Below are 6,679 nucleotides of genomic sequence, written 5' to 3'. Positions count from 1 at the left end.
CGAAAGAATAATGTAAAAGCACAGTGTTTAGGGGTGGCGTATTTTCTATAAACAAAATTTTCTAAAACTTTCAGTTTTTAGAGACGTCCCCTTGTGCAACAAACAAAGAGTGGGCAGCCACATCCCCAACCTTTGTCTTGAGCATATTACACAGATATGGGGTGGGATTTTCAGAAGTGCTCAGCACCTACCTAACTCTGCTTCTGTTGATGTCAGTGTTTTTACTATTGCTGAAATGAAAGCAGAGTTAGGCCAATGCTAAGCACTGTTGAAAATCTCACCCTTACTGACTATGGGCTAAATCTCTGATGGGCAACCTACTGAAGTCAGCATCACAAGCAACTAGGCTCCACAGTTCTTTAAAGGCACAATTATTGGACATTTTGGCCTTAGGGGTCTGGCTTGCCAGATCATGTATACACTTATTGCATACAAAATGCATAAGGTATAGTTAGATGGTGGAAAACAGTAATGACTCCACAATTAAGGCCATACCTCCCTTTGCATTATAAGCCTGATTTTTAAACTCCATCTAAATTTTCTACTCAACTCCTCTCTTTATGTATTTTGGCTTGTGTTGATCTTAGTACTAAGGCAGATTTTATCTGTGTATGTATTGTTTTTTGTTGTTGTTGTCAAAAGTTTCATGTTAACCAGATGATGAGTTTCTGACATATGGGACTTTGAACATGATGTCTTTTCACTTTTGGAAGAGTTTCTTAGTGTTTGTTAAGTGAAATCTTAAAAGTGACATGGCGTAGAAATTTCACATTTTAATTACGGTATTTTATTATGCCTCAATTTCTAGTGCATAGGACGATTTTTCCAAAAGTAGGGTACCAAATTCAGGAGTAATTAGCCAAGTGATCTGCACTTTCCATAGTTCATGATTCCTCTGAGGGAGCTTACAAACTGTGCAGACACCCTACAGAGCTTTTACGCTACCAAAGGAAATTCTCTGCTTCAGAGATCTTACAAGTGGAGGATCTTGACAGCTCCATAAGCCAAACAGCTCCATACATACAATATACATATACCAGGAAACTATGACCCTAATAGTTGTTGCTCCAAGTGTTCAGAAGCTCTGCAAACGCTCTAGCAGTGTTTGTAAAATGTTTAAGCCAGACAGATGTGGCTCAGGCAGCTTAGCTGCTGAAAGAAATTCAGTAATCTTCTAAGTTCCTTGGTGGAATAGCTGCTTATTCTGTGAAGATGTAGAATTTAAATTTCTATGTTTTCTCCTACATGTGTCTTTGTGCCCCCGGTGTGAAGAGAACCAAACAGGAGTGCCAATCTTCTGACTGTAGAAAGAACAGGAAGAAGAACATCTCGTGGCCATGCTGGATGGCGAAGGAGATGACTTCCGGCATCAGGCCAGGATCTGCTCAGGAGCAGGTACTTTTCTCGCTGACCAGTGCAGCTCTTCTAAACAGGTGCCCAAGTCTCTGTAGCACTGATCTCTGCTTCTACTTTCCCACCCACCTTACTCTCCAGTCAGTGATAACTTCTCAATGGCCTACATTTTCCAAAAGAATTAGTGATTCTGGATGTCCATTGTGAGATATCTTAAAGGAACCTGAGCTTCAGAGGGTGGGTTCTAGGCTCTCTCTGAAAATCAGGCACTTTTAAAGTGTCACATTTAAACCCAAACTAGAGGTACTCAGGATTACTAGTTACTCTCATAGAGATAGGGTGACCAGATGTCCCGATTTTATAGGGACAGTCCTGATTTTTGGGTCTTTTTCTTATATAGGCTCCTATTACCCCCACACCCCCGTCCCGATTTTTCACATTTGCTGTCTGGTCACCCTACATAGAGGCATACATTTTCCTTTATTCTTCTGCCATTCTGTGTTAGTGTTATTTTGGCTACCAAATTACTATTTGGCTTCAACTTGGAGTTACATTAGTTCCTTCCACCATGAGTCACAGAACCACAACCCTAAGAGGGACCATTGTCAGGTCTACAGAAAATGGAGGATAGAAGCATCTGAAAGGAAATAAGAGTAGCATGAGGGATTTCAGTCATATGCATGGAGAAAAGCTATAAAGGGATAAACAAACCTTTCAACTTACAGAATTATTTGGTTTTTACAACTGCAGACAGAACACAGTCCAGAGAACCTGGGAGGGACAATCTTTGAGAATCTGCATGCCTCTGGTTCTTCAGTTAGGCAGACAAGGAAGAGGCAGAATTGGATTAGGAAGGAGGGATGCGTTTGAAATCTGAAACTCATATCCAGTGAGATAGAAAGTGCTGAGCTTCCCCTTGCTGTGGGAAAGTAGGATGAGGGGTGCCAGCACTATGGTGTTCATAGCTTTCCAACGTCTTCCTTACTGTCACCCTGATACGCACTCTCTTTGGGCAAACGAAGCCGACTGTTATGCCTGTTTAAGATAAGATGCACGAATCCACAAAAAGCAGTATGAACTTCTGAGGAGAAGAGTAGCCAGGGGATTGAAATGGGGTTGTTGTGGAGGTTGCTCCTGTACCTGCCTCAGCAGAATCACAGATCAGACCCACAGACTGGATCTGTCAAAAACAATTAGAATAGCCTGGAGATGAGTTGCATATCATGAGTATTTATGAGGCAACAAAGCTTTCACACCCTCAGTTTCCTGGGCAAATGGCCAACTTGCAACGAAAATGCTCAGAAAAGGAATATGAACAGATAAAGTGACAAGTGTTTGCACTCTGACACCAACTACCTTTTAGGGTGCCCACCACTGCCCCTTTGATTACTACCTAACCCAAGATGGGTTGGAACATGCTCCCAATGGGAATCCACCCAGACATCACTCCTCTCTGAGTGTATATTGAGTGTTGTAAGTATTCTAAATAGAATCTTCTATCTCTTATGTGAAATATTTGACTGGTTTTGCAATGCTTCAATTTTATTTACTTACTTATTGTGATTTTATTTTAATTGTTCGTGCAGAGGCTTGTCAAGAAGCAGAGTGGTGGCATTATGAAGAACAGGCTTTTGTTGTTCATAGTAGTAGTGTTCATTTTCAGGATCACCTACAGCTAAGTGGGTGCAAGCCTTGCAATGCAATGTTTAATGGTGCATATGAGGTGTGTTCGTGCAGGGAGCATCATGCTCCCCTCTCTTGTTCCAACACATTGTGTTCTCTTCGGTGCAAACACAGCATGAGCCTCGTTACCTGTTTGTTTTATAACAGTCTTTCACAGAGTTGACGTGTATATTTTCAGCTCTAAACTGAATAAATTACATTAGGATCTTTGTGTTTTCAACTGTGCCCCAGAGAATCCTAGTGGACTTACTCCTGATGCGCATCAGTGTACAGTCAGATCAGAATCAGGCCCTCTGTTCATATTGGCTTCACTTATGTATGTGAAAAGACCATGTGTCGTCATTAATACTAATCACAAGTTTCTAACACCTCCTTGTGAATTGTAGGGAAGCTAAATACACTGTGAATGAGTTTGAATTGATGCAGTACCCCGTCATTTCATATTTAAGAATTATTCAGTTGCAACCTTTTGCTCTGCGGTAGTCATACTCTGAACATGAACCTCTTGGTATTGCAACAGTTATCATGTACACCCCCACAGGAATGATGTTGTTTGATCTTTGCTGTTGCTTGGTTCTGTCCGTAATTATAGGAGCATCAGCTTTCATAAACTGAATAAGATGATGCTTATAACAAAGAAAAGCAAGCCTGGATTTGGATTTCTTTGTACAAGTAGGAGTAGTGCTGGCATCAATAAGCATTCTGGCATAGTTTATTCTGCTATCTTCTAGTCCAAAGTGGGGGAAACATTGAATTTCATTTTCTGCTGCTGCCATACTCTGAGTGTCCAGAGGATGATTGTTTATAGCAAGTGTACCCCTTCATGATCTCTGCCTTAATGCTGATACAATTCATGCAATAGAGACACTAACAACTACGGTAGTTTCAGTTTGTAACTCAAATCCTGGCTGTTAATTGGATTTGTGTTGAGCACATGAATGTTTTTACAGTTTTGTAGTGAAAGATTATTTTTGTGTGTGTTTGCTATTGTAAGACAGCTTCCATGAGGGGTGATTGTGTTCAACAAATTCCCAGTGCCACTGGGATAATGTCAGACTATACTGTATGTGCACATTGCTTTTCAAAGACATTTTATTCAATCCATGGTCCTCAGTGTTTGAAGGAAGAGGAGATCTTGTTTTTTTACTGAGGAAAGCTTTTCTGCTTAATATAACAGAAATTCTCTCAAAAGCCGGTCATATTACTATGAAGAGATAATCGCCTTTCTTTAAAGAAATGTGGAGCTATTTTTCCATTATAAATCCAATTTTGACCCCTATCTACCATATCTTACTTTGCCAAAAGTAAATCAGTCCATCTACAGTTTTCTAGATTTGATTTGAAGCCAGAGATCAGTTTTTTGGTTGCTGAAAGTTTGAGGCAAACGGGAGGAGGCATTTCATAGATAAGTGAGTTTTAAAAATGAGGTGATTTTCTTTTTGAAAGTTTCTTAGTTTTTATTTGGTTTGTTTCTCACATAATTTGGGCTATAATTAGAATTGGGCTCACTGGTTTTGGTTTTTGTTTTTTTTCCCCTGCTGTTTTTGATGAGGACATGTTTGGTTAAGAGAGTCTTGTAGGTTAATAATGTTATGCTTGGGATTGGTGAATCCTCATTGAAGCTGGTGGGTGTAACAGCCTTCCTTCAGAATATACGTAAAATAAAACAATCAAGCTGAAACAATAGGAGCTACTACCCAATATACAAGTCACATACAAGGCTGTAGTAGGATTGCAGGTGTGTGTGTGTGTGTGTGAGAACTTGCAGTTTGACCCTGAAAAAAAGCTGCTTTTGGGTAAAGTGCTGGCTAAAAAGAGGATTGGAACTGTAAGCAAAGAAATTGTCTCCTGCTGGTTAGTTCTTAGTGTGTTGAGGGATACCAGATTTTGTACATTCTTTGTAAATAAATAGGATTGCATCAAAGAAATACGTGACTTCAATATCATTTTTTTCATTGTAACTGAAACAATTCAGAAGAACACAAATTTTGGCTCACCATTGGGTCAATAATTTACAGCTCCAACACTCCTCTTCCCCTCCCCCGCCTCCTGCCAGTGCCACCCAGTAGCAGAACATTGCCCCTCCCCCCCAGGTCTATTCCTCCTTAGGGGGAAGGCAGGGAAGATGGGGACCCCCAATTGCCATAGTGCACAGAGCCTCAAAATTGTTTAATCTGGCACTAGTTCTGTCCCTGCCTGCAGGCAAGTGGAGCTAGCTAGAGGCAAAGCAAGGAGTATGCTACATTGTGTAATGATTGTTGGAGTATATTCCACAAACACACACCAGGACTGTGAAGGAACAGAAACTGAGGCATAGTTTCTTCCCGGTGCTTCCCCTGCAGCTGTGTGCAAACTTGGAACCCAGGACTGAGCCTAAATGTTGCCTTTAGTTATTACATGGAGTTTTCCTTAACATACTTAGCCCCGCATAACCTAGTGCAGGCCTTATTAACCCTTTATGGAGTCCTGCCACAGAGCAATTATTTAAAAAAAATATGTACAAATGCTGAATTAAATTCCAAAGCAAAAAACCTCATCATGCTAGACTTATAGTTAATGATATGTATCAGTAACTTCAGGAAAAAAACGGGGGGGAGGGTTCCATGTTTATTGTTTCTCAACGATTTCAGGTCAACTCTGTTCCATTTACACATTAAATGATTGTTATTCTATCTGCCAGCCCTGCAAACTCAATCTACGCTCCAATAGCCAAGCTGAGTTCTTTCTGACTGACACATCCCCATCAATAAAGTTTCCACAATCAAACTTAATTAACAACCCTCTTGATGATACATGAACCAGAACTGAATCCTACTTATTTTCCCGGAGCTGTATGGGGCCTGCACTGCTGACAGGAGTAAATATATTAAAAAGTTGCGTTAGCTATGGAAGCAGTTATGTCACTGAATACACACAAGGAACTGTTCAAGTTGAGTCTGAAGTGCCATTTTTACAGGCTTTTTTCAGAGGAGAACCACACTTTAATATCAGAGGAATATAGGGGCAGATTCATCCATTGTATCACTGGATTGCACTGGAAATGAATTTGGCCCATAATATAAATTATCCCATTGGGTTTTTTAAAGTGACAGTGCAGTTTTCTGTTTTATGGGAGTTCAGATATTAAATGCCATGTCAGCCTAATTCTTTCATTCTTAACTGTGACAAGCTTTCCCAGCCCTTCTCAAACAAAACTGAGTCATGATATTCTATCCGGTTGAACAAGATTCAGAAACAAAAAGTGTTCTGAAACCCTTTATATTTTTGTTCTGAGTAATAGCTATCTATTTATACATCTATTCCCAAATGGATTTTTGGATATCCCAAACTGTCGAATATAATGTCGAATATAATGCATTAGTTTGAGTTTCACTAGCAGTTTTTTTTCTATTATGCTCTGTCACCTTCAGTACAGTAACTCCTCACTTAATGTTGTAGTTATGTTCCTGAAAAATGCGACTTTAAGTGAAACGATGTTAAGCGAATCCAATTTCCCCATAAGAATTAATGTAAATGGGGGGGGGTTAGGTTCCAGGGCAGCTTCCCCTACTCTGCAAGCACCAGGGGCTGGGGGCTCAACCCTCAACCTGCCCACTTCATCCCCTCCCCCAAGCCTCCACCCTTAACCCGCCTCTTCGCCTCC

This window comes from Malaclemys terrapin, chromosome 11 (genome assembly GCF_027887155.1).
Source record: "Malaclemys terrapin pileata isolate rMalTer1 chromosome 11, rMalTer1.hap1, whole genome shotgun sequence".
In the NCBI taxonomy this organism is placed as follows: Eukaryota; Metazoa; Chordata; order Testudines; family Emydidae; genus Malaclemys; species Malaclemys terrapin.
The sequence above is the reverse complement of the archived record's forward strand: the minus strand, read 5'-3'. Positions refer to the sequence as shown.